Source organism: Macaca mulatta, chromosome X (genome assembly GCF_049350105.2).
Source record: "Macaca mulatta isolate MMU2019108-1 chromosome X, T2T-MMU8v2.0, whole genome shotgun sequence".
NCBI classification, from domain to species: domain Eukaryota; kingdom Metazoa; phylum Chordata; class Mammalia; order Primates; family Cercopithecidae; genus Macaca; species Macaca mulatta.
The window spans coordinates 65,506,535-65,521,881 of NC_133426.1; positions in this window are offsets into that span (position 1 = coordinate 65,506,535).

Consider the following 15,347-nt stretch of genomic DNA (forward strand, 5'->3'; position numbering starts at 1 on the left):
ACAAAGAGAAAGAAGCTTTCTGAGAAACTTCTTTGTGTTCTGTGAAATCATCTCACAGAGCTCCAGCTTTCCCCTCAAGAATACTTTCGGTATGACCGTTCTTGTGGAATTGGCAAAGTGATATTTGGAAGCCCATAGAGGGCTATGGTGAAAAAGGAAATATCTTCAGATGAAATCTGCAAAGAAGCGTTCTGAGAAACTGCTTAGTGTTCTGTTTATTCATCTCACAGAGTTACATCTGTGTTGCGTGGATCTCTTTGCTAGCCTTATTTCTGTGGAATCTGAGAACAGATATTTCGGATCCCTTTGAAGACTATAGGGCCAAAGGAAATATCCTCCGATAACAAAGAGAAAGAAGCTTTCTGAGAAACTTCTTTGTGTTCTGTGAAATCATCTCACAGAGTTACAGCTTTCCCCTCAAGAAGCCTTTCGCTGAGACAGTTCTTGTAGAATTGGCAAAGTGATATTTGGAAGCCCATAGAGGGCTATGGTGAAAAAGGAAATATCCTCAGATGAAATCTGGAAAGAAGCTTTCTGAGAAACTGCTTAGTGTTCTGTTAATTCATCTCACAGAGTTACATCTGTATTTCATGGATCTCTTTGCTAGCCTTATTTCTGTGGAATCTGAGAACAGATATTTCGGATCCCTTTGAAGACTATAGGGCCAAAGGAAATATCCTCCGATAACAAAGAGAAAGAAACTTTCTGAGAAACTTCTTTGTGTTCTGTGAAATCATCTCACAGAGTTACAGCTTTCCCCTCAAGAAGCCTTTCGCTAAGACAGTTCTTGTGGAATTGGCAAAGTGATATTTGGAAGCCCATAGAGGGCTATGGTGAAAAAGGAAATATCCTCAGATGAAATCTTGAAAGAAGCTTGCTGAGAAACTGCTAAGTGTTCTGTTAATTCATCTCACAGAGTTACATCTGTATTTCGTGGATCTCTTTGCTAGCCTTATTTCTGTGGAATCTGAGAACAGATATTTCGAATCCCTTTGGAGAGTATAGGGCCAAAGGAAACATCCTCCGATAACAAAGAGAAAGAAGATTTCTGAGAAACTTCCTTGTGTTCTGTGAAATCATCTCACAGAGTTACAGCTTTCCCCTGAAGAAGCCTTTTGCTAAGACAGTTCTTGTGGAATTGGCAAAGTGATATTTGGAAGCCCATAGAGGGCTATGGTGAAAAAGGAAATATCCTCAGATGAAATCTGGAAAGAAACTTTCTGAAAAACTGCTTAGTGTTCTGTTAATTCATCTCACAGAGTTACATCTGTATTTCGTGGATCTCTTTGCTAGCCTTATTTCTGTGGAATCTGAGAACAGATATTTCTCATGCCTTTGAAGAACATAGGGCCAAAGGAAATATCTTCCGATAACAAAGAGAATGAAGCTTTTTGAGAAATTTCTTTGTGTTCTGTGAAATCATCTCACAGAGTTACAGCTTTCCCCTCAAGAAGCCCTTCGCTATGACAGTTCTTGTGGAATTGGCAAAGTGATATTTGGAAGCCCATAGAGGGCTATGGTGAAAAAGGAAATATCCTCAGATGAAATCTTGAAAGAAGCTTGCTGAGAAACTGCTAAGTGTTCTGTTAATTCATCTCACAGAGTTACATCTGTATTTCGTGGATCTCTTTGCTAGCCTTATTTCTGTGGAATCTGAGAACAGATATTTCGAATCCCTTTGGAGAGTATAGGGCCAAAGGAAACATCCTCCGATAACAAAGAGAAAGAAGATTTCTGAGAAACTTCCTTGTGTTCTGTGAAATCATCTCACAGAGTTACAGCTTTTCCCTGAAGAAGCCTTTTGCTAAGACAGTTCTTGTGGAATTGGCAAAGTGATATTTGGAAGCCCATAGAGGGCTATGGTGAAAAAGGAAATATCCTCAGATGAAATCTGGAAAGAAACTTTCTGAAAAACTGCTTAGTGTTCTGTTAATTCATCTCACAGAGTTACATCTATACTTAGTGGATCTCTTTGCTAGCCTTATTTCTGTGGAATCTGAGAACAGATATTTCGGATCCCTTTGAAGACCATAGGGCCAAAGGAAATATCCTCTGATAACAAAGAGAAAGAAGCTTTCTGAGAAAGTACTTTGTGTTCTGTGAAATCATCTCACAACGTTACAGCTTTCCCCTCAAGAAGCCTTTCGCTAAGACAGTTCTTGTGGAATTGTCAAAGTGATATTTGGAAGCCCATGGAGGGCTATGGTGAAAAAGGAAATATCCTCAGATGAAATGTGGAAAGAAGCTTTCTGAGAAACTGCTTAGAGTTCTGTTAATTTATCTCACAGAGTAACATCTGAATTTCGTGGATCTCTTTGCTAGCCTTATTTCTCTGGAATCTGAGAACAGATATTTCGGATCCCTTTGAAGACCGTAGGGCCAAAGGAAATATCCTCCGATAACAAAGAGAAAGAAGCTTTCTGAGAAACTTCTTTGTGTTCTGTGAAATCATCTCACAGAGTTACAGCTTTCCCCTCAAGAAGCCTTTCGATAAGACAGTTCTTGTGGAATTGGCAAAGTGATATTTGGAAGGCCATAGAGAGCTATGGTGAAAAAGGAAATATCCTCTGGCGAAATGTAGAAAGAAGCTTTCTGAGATACTGGTTAGTGTTCTATTAATTCATCTCACCGAGTTACAACTGTATTTCGGGGATCTCTTTGCTAGCCTTATTTCTGTGGAATCTGAGAACAGATATTTCGGATCCCTTTGAAGACTATAGGGCCAAAGGAAATATCCTCCGATAACAAAGAGAAAGAAGCTTTCTGAGAAACTTCTTTGTGTTCTGTGAAATCATCTCAGAGAGTTCCAGCTTTCCCCTCAAGAAGACTTTCGCTATGACCGTTCTTGTGGAATTGGCAAAGTGATATTTGGAAGCCCGCAGAGGGCTATGGAGTAAAAGGAAATATCCTCCGATGAAATCTGGAAAGAAGCTTTCTGAGAAACTGCTTAGTGTTCTATTAATTCATCTCACAGAGTTACATCTGTATTTCGGGGATCTCTTTGCTAGCCTTATTTCTGTGGAATCTGAGAACAGATATTTCGGATCCCTTTGAAGACTATAGGGCCAAAGGAAATATCCTCCGATAACAAAGAGAAAGAAGCTTTCTGAGAAACTTCTTTGTGTTCTGTGAAATCATCTCACAGATTTCCAGCTTTCCCCTCAAGAAGCCTTTCGCTAAGACAGTTCTTGTGGAATTGGCAAAGTGATATTTGGAAGCCCATAGAGAGCTATGGTGAAAAAGGAAATATCCTCTGACGAAATGCAGAAAGAAGCTTTCTGAGAAACTGCTTAGTGTTCTATTAATTCATCTCACAGAGTTACATCTGTATTTCGGGGATCTCTTTGCTAGCCTTTTTTCTGTGGAATATGAGAACAGATATTTCGGATCCCTTTAAAGACTATAGGGACAAAGGAAATATCCTCCGATAACAAAGAGAAGGAAGCTTTCTGAGAAACTTCTTTGTGTTCTGTGTAATCATCTCACAGAGTTACAGCTTTCCCCTCAAGAAGCCTTTCGCTAAGACAGTTCTTGTGGAATTGGCAAAGTGATATTTGGAAGCCCATAGAGAGTTATGGTGAAAAAGGAAATATCCTCAGATGAAATCTGGAAAGAAGCTTTCTTAGAAACTGCTTAGAGTTCTGCTAATTCATCTCACAGAGTAACATCTGAATTTCGTGGATCTCTTTGGTAGCCTTCTTTCTGTGGACTCCGAGAACAGATATTTCGGATCACTTTAAAGCCCATAGGGCCAAAGGAAATATCCTCCGATAACAAAGAGAAAGAAGCTTTCTGAGAAACTTCTTTGTGTTCTGTGAAATCATCTCACAGAGCTCCAGCTTTCCCCTCAAGAATACTTTCGGTATGACCGTTCTTGTGGAATTGGCAAAGTGATATTTGGAAGCCCATAGAGGGCTATGGTGAAAAAGGAAATATCTTGAGATGAAATCTGGAAAGAAACTTTCTGAAAAACTGCTTAGTGTTCTGTTAATTCATCTCACAGAGTTACATCTATACTTAGTGGATCTCTTTGCTAGCCTTATTCCAGTGGAATCTGAGAACAGATATTTCGGATCCCTTTGAAGACTATAGGGCCAAAGGAAATATCCTCCGATAACAAAGAGAGAAAAACTTTCTGAGAAACTTCTTTGTGTTCTGTGAAATCATCTCACAGAGTTACAGCTTTCCCCTCAAGAAGCCTTTCTCTAAGACAGTTCTTGTGGAATTGGCAAAGTGATATTTGGAAGCCCATAGAGGGCTATGGTGAAAAAGGAAATATCCTCAGACGAAATCTAGAAAGAAGCTTTCTGAGATACTGCTTAGTGTTCTATTAATTCATCTCACAGAGTTACATCTGTATTTCGGGGATCTCTTTGCTAGCCTTATTTCTGTGGAATCTGAGAACAGATATTTCGGATCCATTTGAAGACTATAGGGCCAAAGGAAATATCCTCCGATAACAAAGAGAAAGAAGCTTTCTGAGAAACTTCTTTGTGTTCTGTGAAATCATCTCACAGATTTCCAGCTTTCTCCTCAAGAAGTCTTTCGCTAAGACCGTTCTTGTGGAATTGGCAAAGTGATATTTGGAAGCCCATAGAGGACTATGGTGAAAAAGGAAATATCCTCAGATGAAATCTAGAAAGAAGCTTTCTGAGAAACTGCTTAGTGTTCTGTTAATTCATCTCACAGAGGTACATCTGTATTTCGTGGATCTCTTTGCTAGACTTCTTTTTGTGGAATCTGAGAACAGATATTTCGGATCCCTTTGAAGACCATAGGGCCAAAGGAAATATCCTCCGATAACAAAGAGAAAGAAGCTTTCTGAGAAACTTCTTTGTGTTCTGTGAAATCATCTCACAGAGTTACAGCTTTCTCTAGAAGAAGCCTTTCGCTAAGACAGTTCTTGTGGAATTGGGAAAGTGATATTTGGAAGCCCATAGAGGGCTATAGTGAAAAAGGAAGTATCCTCAGATGAAATCTGGAAAGAAGCTTTCTGAGAAACTGCTTAGTGTTCTGTTAATTCATCTCACAGAGTTACATCTGTATTTCGTTGATCTCTTTGGTAGCCTTATTTCTGTGGAATCTGAGAACAGATATTTCGGATCCCTTTGAAGACTATAGGGCCAAAGGAAATATCCTCCGACAACAAAGAGAAAGAAACTTTCTGAGAAACTTCTTTGTGTTCTGTGAAATCATCTCACAGAGTTACAGCTTTCCCCTCAAGAAGCCTTTCGCTAAGACAGTTCTTGTGGAATTGGCAAAGTGATATTTGGAAGCCCATAGAGGGCTTTGGTGAAAAAGGAAATATCCTCAGATGAAATCTGGAAAGAAACTTTCTGAAAAACTGCTTAGTGTTCTGTTAATTCATCTCACAGAGTTACATGTATACTTAGTGGATCTCTTTGCTAGCCTTATTTCTGTGGAATCTGAGAACAGATATTTCGGATCCCTTTGAAGACTATAGGGCCAAAGGAAATATCCTCCGATAACAAAGAGAAAGAAGCTTTCTGAGAAACTTCTTTGTGTTCTGTGAAATCATCTCACAGAGTTACAGCTTTCTCTAGAAGAAGCCTTTCGATAAGACAGTTCTTGTGGAATTGGGAAAGTGATATTTGGAAGCCCATAGAGGGCTATAGTGAAAAAGGAAATATCCTCAGATGAAATCTGGAAAGAAGCTTTCTGAGAAACTGCTTAGTGTTCTGTTAATTCATCTCACAGAGTTACATCTGTATTTCGTGGATCTCTTTGGTAGCCTTATTTCTGTGGAATCTGACAACAGATATTTCGGATCCCTTTGAAGACTAAAGGGCCAAAGGAAATATCCTCAGATAACAAAGAGAAAGAAACTTTCTGAGAAACTTCTTTGTGTTCTGTGAAATCATCTCACAGAGTTACAGCTTTCCCCTCAAGAAGCCTTTCGCTAAGACAGTTCTTGTGGAATTGGCAAAGTGATATTTGGAAGCCCATAGAGGGCTATGGTGAAAAAGGAAATATCCTCAGATGAAATCTTGAAAGAAGCTTGCTGAGAAACTGCTAAGTGTTCTGTTAATTCATCTCACAGAGTTACATCTGTATTTCGTGGATCTCTTTGGTAGCCTTATTTCTGTGGAATCTGAGAACAGATATTTCGAATCCCTTTGGAGACCATAGGGCCAAAGGAAACATCCTCCGATAACAAAGAGAAAGAAGATTTCTGAGAAACTTCCTTGTGTTCTGTGAAATCATCTCAAAGAGTTACAGCTTTCCCCTCAAGAAGCCTTTCGCTAAGACAGTTCTTGTGGAATTGGCAAAGTGATATTTGGAAGCCCATAGAGGGCTATGGTGAAGAAGAAAATATCCTCAGATGAAATCTGGAAAGAAGCTTTCTGAGAAACTGCTTAGTGTTCTGTTAATTCATCTCACAGAGTTACATCAGTATTTCGTGGATCTCTTTGCTAGCCTTATTTTTGTGCAATCTGAGAACAGATATTTCGGATCCCTTTGAAGACCATAGGGCCAAAGGAAATATCCTCCGATAACAAAGAGAAAGAAGCTTTCTGAGAAACTACTTTGTGTTCTGTGAAATCATCTCACAGAGTTACAGCTTTCCCCTCAAGAAGCCTTTCGCTAGGACAGTTCTTGTGGAATTGGCAAAGTGATATTTGGAAGCCCATAGAGGGCTATGGTGAAAAAGGAAATATCCTCAGATGAAATGTGGAAAGAAGCTTTCTGAGAAACTGCTTAGAGTTCTGTTAATTTATCTCACAGAGTAACATCTGAATTTCGAGGATCTCTTTGGTAGCCTTATTTCTGTGGAATCTGAGAACAGATATGTCGGATCACTTTGAAGCCCATAGGGCCAAAGGAAATATCCTCCGATAACAAAGAGAAAGAAGCTTTCTGAGAAACTTCTTTGTGTTCTGTGAAATCATCACACAGAGTTACAGCTTTCCCCTCAAGTAGCCTTTCGCTAAGACAGTTCTTGTGGAATTGGCAAAGTGATATTTGGAAGCCCATAGAGGGCTATGGTGAAAAAGGAAATATCCTCAGATGAAATCTGGAAAGAAGCTTTCTGAGAAACTGCTTAGTGTTCTGTTAATTCATCTCACAGAGTTACATCTGTATTTCGTGGATCTCTTTGCTAACCTTATTTCTGTGGAATCTGAGAACAGATATTTCGGATCCCTTTGAAGACCATAGGGCCAAAGGAAATATCCTCCGATAACAAAGAGAAAGAAGCTTTCTGAGAAACTTCTTTGTGTTCTGTGAAATCATCTCACAGAGTTACAGCTTTCCCCTCAAGAAGCCTTTCGCTGAGACAGTTCTTGTGGAATTGGCAAAGTGATATTTGGAAGCCCATAGAGGGCTATGGTGAAAAAGGAAATATCCTCTGACGAAATGTAGAAAGAAGCTTTCTGAGATACTGCTTAGTGTTCTATTAATTCATCTCACAGAGTTACATCTGTATTTCGGGGATCTCTTTGCTAGCCTTATTTCTGTGGAATCTGAGAACAGATATTTCGGATCCCTTTGAAGACTATAGGGCCAAAGGAAATATCCTCCGATAACAAAGAGAAAGAAGCTTTCTGAGAAACTTCTTTGTGTTCTGTGAAATCATGTCACAGAGTTCCAGCTTTCCAATCAAGAAGACTTTCGCTATGACCGTTCTTGTGGAATTGGCAAAGTGATATTTGGAAGCCCATAGAGGGCTATGGTGAAAAAGGAAATATCTTCAGATGAAATCTGGAAAGAAGCGTTCTGAGAAATTGCTTAGTGTTCTGTTAATTCATCTCACAGAGTTACATCTGTATTTCGTGGATCTCTTTGCTAGCCTTATTTCTGTGGAATCTGAGAACAGATATTTCGGATCCCTTTGAAGACCATAGGGCCAAAGGAAATATCCTCCGATAACAAAGAGAAAGAAGCTTTCTGAGAAAGTTGTTTGTGTTCTGTGAAATCATCTCAAAGAGTTACAGCTTTCCCCTCAAGAAGCCTTTCGCTAAGACAGTTCTTGTGGAATTGCCAAAGTGATATTTGGAAGCCCATAGAGGGCTATTGTGAAAAAGGAAATATCCTCAGATGAAATCTGGAAAGAAGCTTTCTGAGAAAGTGCTTAGTGTTCTGTTAATTCATCTCAAAGAGTTACATCTGTATTTCGTGGATCTCTTTGCTAGCCTTATTTCTGTGGAATCTGAGAACAGATATTTCGGATCCATTTGAAGACTATAGGGCCAAAGGAAATATCCTCCGATAACAAAGAGAAAGAAGCTTTCTGAGAAACTTCTTTGTGTTCTGTGAAATCATCTCACAGAGTTACAGCTTTCCCCTCAAGAAGCCTTTCGATAAGACAGTTCTTGTGGAATTGGCAAAGTGATATTTGGAAGCCCATAGAGAGCTATGGTGAAAAAGGAAATATCCTCTGACGAAATGTAGAAAGAAGCTTTCTGAGATACTGGTTAGTGTTCTATTAATTCATCTCACCGAGTTACATCTGTATTTCGGGGATCTCTTTGCTAGCCTTATTTCTGTGGAATCTGAGAACAGATATTTCGGATCCCTTTGAAGACTATAGGGCCAAAGGAAATATCCTCCGATAACAAAGAGAAAGAAGCTTTCTGAGAAACTTCTTTGTGTTCTGTGAAATCATCTCAGAGAGTTCCAGCTTTCCCCTCAAGAAGACTTTCGCTATGACCGTTCTTGTGGAATTGGCAAAGTGATATTTGGAAGCCCGCAGAGGGCTATGGTGAAAAAGGAAATATCCTCAGATGAAATGTGGAAAGAAGCTTTCTGAGAAACTGCTTAGAGTTCTGTTAATTCATCTCACAGAGTAACATCTGAATTTCGTGGATCTCTTTGCTAGCCTTATTTCTGTGGACTCTGAGAACAGATATTTCGGATCACTTTGAAGCCCATAGGGCCAAAGGAAATATCCTCCGATAACAAAGAGAAAGAAGCTTTCTGAGAAACTTCTTTGTGTTCTGTGATATCATCACACAGAGTTACAGCTTTCCCCTCAAGTAGCCTTTCGCTGAGACAGTTCTTGTGGAATTGGCAAAGTGATATTTGGAAGCCCATAGAGGGCTATGGTGAAAAAGGAAATATCCTCAGATGAAATCTGGAAAGAAGCTTTCTGAGAAACTGCTTAGGGTTCTGTTAATTCATCTCACAGAGTTACATCTGTATTTCGTGGATCTCTTTGCTAGCCTTATTTCTGTGGAATCTGAGAACAGATATTTCGGATCCCTTTGAAGACCATAGGGCCAAAGGAAATATCCTCCGATAACAAAGAGAAAGAAGCTTTCTGAGAAACTTCTTTGTGTTCTGTGAAATCATCACACAGAGTTACAGCTTTCCCCTCAAGTAGCCTTTCGATGAGACAGTTCTTATGGAATTGGCAAAGTGATATTTGGAAGCCCATAGAGGGCTATGCTGAAAAAGGAAATATCCTCAGATGAAATCTGGAAAGAAGCTTTCTGAGAAACTGCTTAGTGTTCTGTTAATTCATCTCACAGAGTTACATCTGTATTTCGTGGATCTCTTTGCTAGCCTTATTTCTGTGGAATCTGAGAACAGATATTTCGGATCCCTTTGAAGACCATAGGGCCAAAGGAAATATCCTCCGATAACAAAGAGAAAGATGCTTTCTGAGAAACTTCTTTGTGTTCTGTGAAATCATCTCACAGAGTTACAGCTTTCTCTAGAAGAAGCCCTTCGCTAAGACAGTTCTTGTGGAATTGGGAAAGTGATATTTGGAAGCCCATAGAGGGCTATGGTGAAAAAGGAAATATCCTCAGATGAAATCTGGAAAGAAGCTTTCTGAGAAACTGCTAAGTGTTCTGTTAATTCATCTCACAGTGTTACATCTGTATTTCGTGCATCTCTTTGCTAGCCTTATTTCTGTGGAATCTGAGAACAGATATTTCGGATCCCTTTGAAGACTATAGGGCCAAAGGAAATATCCTCCGATAACAAAGAGAAAGAAGCTTTCTGAGAAACTTCTTTGTGTTCTGTGAAATCATCTCACAGAGTTACAGCTTTCTCTAGAAGAAGTCTTTCGCTAAGACAGTTCTTGTGGAATTCGGAAAGTGATATTTGGAAGCCCATAGAGGGCTATGGTGAAAAAGGAAATATCCTCAGATGAAATTTGGAAAGAAGCTTTCTGAGAAACTGCTTAGTGTTCTGTTAATTCATCTCACAGAGTTACATCTGTATTTCGTGGATCTCTTGGCTAGCCTTATTTCTGTGGAATCTGAGAACAGATATTTCGGATCCCTTTGAAGACCATAGGGCCAAAGGAAATATCCTCCGATAACAAAGAGAAAGAAGCTTTCTGAGAAACTTCTTTGTGTTCTGTGAAATCATCTCACAGAGTTACAGCTTTCTCTAGAAGAAGCCTTTCGCTAAGACAGTTCTTGTGGAATTGGGAAAGTGATATTTGGAAGCCCATAGAGGGCTATGGTGAAAAAGGAAATATCCTCAGATGAAATCTGGAAAGAAGCTTTCTGAGAAACTGCTTAGTGTTCTGTTAATTCATCTCACAGAGTTACATCTGTATTTCTTGGATCTGTTTGCTAGACTTCTTTCTGTGGAATCTGAGAACAGATATTTCGGATCCCTTTGAAGACCATAGGGCCAAAGGAAATATCCTCCGATAACAAAGAGAAAGAAGCTTTCTGAGAAACTTCTTTGTGTTCTGTGAAATCATCTCACAGAGTTACAGCTTTCTCTAGAAGAAGCCTTTCGCTAAGACAGTTCTTGTGGAATTGGGAAACTGATATTTGGAAGCCCATAGAGGGCTATGGTGAAAAAGGAAATATCCTCAGATGAAATCTGGAAAGAAGCTTTCTGAGAAACTGCTTAGTGTTCTGTTAATTCATCTCAGAGAGTTACATCTGTATTTCGTGGATCTCTTTGCTAGCCTTATTTCTGTGGAATCTGAGAACAGATATTTCGGATCCCTTTGAAGACTATAGGGCCAAAGGAAATATCCTCCGATAACAAAGAGAAAGAAGCTTTCTGAGAAACTTCTTTGTGTTCTGTGAAATCATCTCAGAGAGTTCCAGCTTTCCCCTCAAGAAGACTTTCGCTATGACCGTTCTTGTGGAATTGGCAAAGTGATATTTGGAAGCCCGCAGAGGGCTATGGTGAAAAAGGAAATATCCTCAGATGAAATGTGGAAAGAAGCTTTCTGAGAAACTGCTTAGAGTTCTGTTAATTCATCTCACAGAGTAACATCTGAATTTCGTGGATCTCTTTGCTAGCCTTATTTCTGTGGACTCTGAGAACAGATATTTCGGATCACTTTGAAGCCCATAGGGCCAAAGGAAATATCCTCCGATAACAAAGAGAAAGAAGCTTTCTGAGAAACTTCTTTGTGTTCTGTGATATCATCACACAGAGTTACAGCTTTCCCCTCAAGTAGCCTTTCGCTGAGACAGTTCTTGTGGAATTGGCAAAGTGATATTTGGAAGCCCATAGAGGGCTATGGTGAAAAAGGAAATATCCTCAGATGAAATCTGGAAAGAAGCTTTCTGAGAAACTGCTTAGGGTTCTGTTAATTCATCTCACAGAGTTACATCTGTATTTCGTGGATCTCTTTGCTAGCCTTATTTCTGTGGAATCTGAGAACAGATATTTCGGATCCCTTTGAAGACCATAGGGCCAAAGGAAATATCCTCCGATAACAAAGAGAAAGAAGCTTTCTGAGAAACTTCTTTGTGTTCTGTGAAATCATCACACAGAGTTACAGCTTTCCCCTCAAGTAGCCTTTCGCTGAGACAGTTCTTATGGAATTGGCAAAGTGATATTTGGAAGCCCATAGAGGGCTATGCTGAAAAAGGAAATATCCTCAGATGAAATCTGGAAAGAAGCTTTCTGAGAAACTGCTTAGTGTTCTGTTAATTCATCTGACAGAGTTACATCTGTATTTCGTGGATCTCTTTGCTAGCCTTATTTCTGTGGAATCTGAGAACAGATATTTCGGATCCCTTTGAAGACCATAGGGCCAAAGGAAATATCCTCCGATAACAAAGAGAAAGATGCTTTCTGAGAAACTTCTTTGTGTTCTGTGAAATCATCTCACAGAGTTACAGCTTTCTCTAGAAGAAGCCCTTCGCTAAGACAGTTCTTGTGGAATTGGGAAAGTGATATTTGGAAGCCCATAGAGGGCTAAGGTGAAAAAGGAAATATCCTCAGATGAAATCTGGAAAGAAGGTTTCTGAGAAACTGCTAAGTGTTCTGTTAATTCATCTCACAGTGTTACATCTGTATTTCGTGCATCTCTTTGCTAGCCTTATTTCTGTGGAATCTGAGAACAGATATTTCGGATCCCTTTGAAGACTATAGGGCCAAAGGAAATATCCTCCGATAACAAAGAGAAAGAAGCTTTCTGAGAAACTTCTTTGTGTTCTGTGAAATCATCTCACAGAGTTACAGCTTTCTCTAGAAGAAGTCTTTCGCTAAGACAGTTCTTGTGGAATTCGGAAAGTGATATTTGGAAGCCCATAGAGGGCTATGGTGAAAAAGGAAATATCCTCAGATGAAATCTGGAAAGAAGCTTTCTGAGAAACTGCTTAGTGTTCTGTTAATTCATCTCACAGAGTTACATCTGTATTTCTTGGATCTGTTTGCTAGACTTCTTTCTGTGGAATCTGAGAACAGATATTTCGGATCCCTTTGAAGACCATAGGGCCAAAGGAAATATCCTCCGATAACAAAGAGAAAGAAGCTTTCTGAGAAACTTCTTTTTGTTCTGTGAAATCATCTCACAGAGTTACAGCTTTCTCTAGAAGAAGCCTTTCGCTAAGACAGTTCTTGTGGAATTGGGAAAGTGATATTTGGAAGCCCATAGTGGGCTATGGTGAAAAACGAAATATCCTCAGACGAAATCTGGAAAGAAGCTTTCTGAGAAACTGCTTAGTGTTCTGTTAATTCATCTCACAGAGTTACATCTGTATTTCGTGGATCTCTTTGCTAGCCCTATTTCTGTGGAATCTGAAAACAGATATTTCGGATCCCTTTGAAGACTATAGGGCCAAAGGAAATATCCTCCTATAACAAAGAGAAAGAAACTTTCTGAGAAACTTCTTAGTGTTCTGTGAAATCATCTCACAGAGTTACAGCTTTCCCCTCAAGAAGCCTTTCGCTAAGACAGTTCTTGTGGAATTGGCAAAGTGATATTTGGAAGCCCATAGAGGGCTATGGTGAAAAAGGAAATATCCTCAGATGAAATCTTGAAAGAAGCTTGCTGAGAAACTGCTAAGTGTTCTGTTAATTCGTCTCACAGAGTTACATCTGTATTTCGTGGATCTCTTTGCTAGCCTTATTTCTGTGGAATCTGAGAACAGATATTTCGAATCCCTTTGGAGACCATAGGGCCAAAGGAAACATCCTCCGATAACAAAGAGAAAGAAGATTTCTGAGAAACTTCCTTGTGTTCTGTGAAATCATCTCACAGAGTTACAGCTTTCCCCTCAAGAAGCCTTTCGCTAAGACAGTTCTTGTGGAATTGGCAAAGTGATATTTGGAAGCCCATAGAGGGCTATGGTGAAGAAGAAAATATCCTCAGATGAAATCTGGAAAGAAGCTTTCTGAGAAACTGCTTAGTGTTCTGTTAATTCATCTCACAGAGTTACATCTGTATTTCGGGGATCTCTTTGCTAGCCTTATTTCTGTGGAATCTGAGAACAGATATTTCGGATCCCTTTGAAGACTATAGGGCCAAAGGAAATATCCTCCGATAACAAAGAGAAAGAAGCTTTCTGAGAAACTTCTTTGTGTTCTGTGAAATCATGTCACAGAGTTCCAGCTTTCCAATCAAGAAGACTTTCGCTATGACCGTTCTTGTGGAATTGGCAAAGTGATATTTGGAAGCCCATAGAGGGCTATGGTGAAAAAGGAAATATCTTCAGATGAAATCTGGAAAGAAGCGTTCTGAGAAACTGCTTAGTGTTCTGTTAATTCATCTCACAGAGTTACATCTGTATTGCGTGGATCTCTTTGCTAGCCTTATTTCTGTGGAATCTGAGAACAGATATTTCGGATCCCTTTGAAGACCATAGGGCCAAAGGAAATATCCTCCGATAACAAAGAGAAAGAAGCTTTCTGAGAAAGTTTTTTGTGTTCTGTGAAATCATCTCAAAGAGTTACAGCTTTCCCCTCAAGAAGCCTTTCGCTAAGACAGTTCTTGTGGAATTGGCAAAGTGATATTTGGAAGCCCATAGAGGGCTATTGTGAAAAAGGAAATATCCTCAGATGAAATCTGGAAAGAAGCTTTCTGAGAAAGTGCTTAGTGTTCTGTTAATTCATCTCAAAGAGTTACATCTGTATTTCGTGGATCTCTTTGCTAGCCTTATTTCTGTGGAATCTGAGAACAGATATTTCGGATCCCTTTGAAGACTATAGGGCCAAAGGAAATATCCTCCGATAACAAAGAGAAAGAAGCTTTCTGAGAAACTTCTTTGTGTTCTGTGAAATCATCTCACAGAGTTACAGCTTTCCCCTCAAGAAGCCTGTCGCTAAGACAGTTCTTGTGGAATAGGCAAATTGATATTTGGAAGCCCATAGAGGGCTACGGTGAAATAGGAAATATCCTCAGATGAAATCTGGAAAGAAGCCCTCTGAGAAACTGCTTAGAGTTCTGTTAATTCATCTCACAGAGTAACATCTGAATTTCGTGGATCTCTTTGGTAGCCTTATTTCTGTGGACTCTAAGAACAGATATTTCGGATCACTTTGAAGACTATAGGGCCAAGGGAAATATCCTCCGATAACAAAGAGAAAGAAGCTTTCTGAGAAACTTCTTTGTGTTCTGTGAAATCATCTCACAGAGTTACAGCTTTCCCCTCAAGAAGCCTTTCGCTAAGTCAGTTCTTGTGGAATTGGCAAAGTGATATTTGGAAGCCCATAGAGGGCTATGGTGAAAAAGGAAATATCCTCAGATGAAATCTGGAAAGAAGCTTTCTGAAAAACTGCTTAGTGTTCTGTTAATTCATCTCACAGAGTTACATCTGTATTTCGTGGATCTCTTTGCTAGCCTTATTTCTGTGGAATCTGAGAACAGATATTTCGGATCCCTTTGAAGACTATAGGGCCAAAGGAAATATCCTCCGATAACAAAGAGAAAGAAGCTTTCTGAGAAACTTCTTTGTGTTCTGTGAAATCATCTCACAGAGTTACAGCTTTCCCCTCAAGAAGCCTTTCGATAAGACAGTTCTTGTGGAATTGGCAAAGTGATATTTGGAAGCCCATAGAGAGCTATGGTGAAAAAGGAAATATCCTCTGACGAAATGTAGAAAGAAGCTTTCTGAGATACTGGTTAGTGTTCTATTAATTCATCTCACCGAGTTACATCTGTATTTCGGGGATCT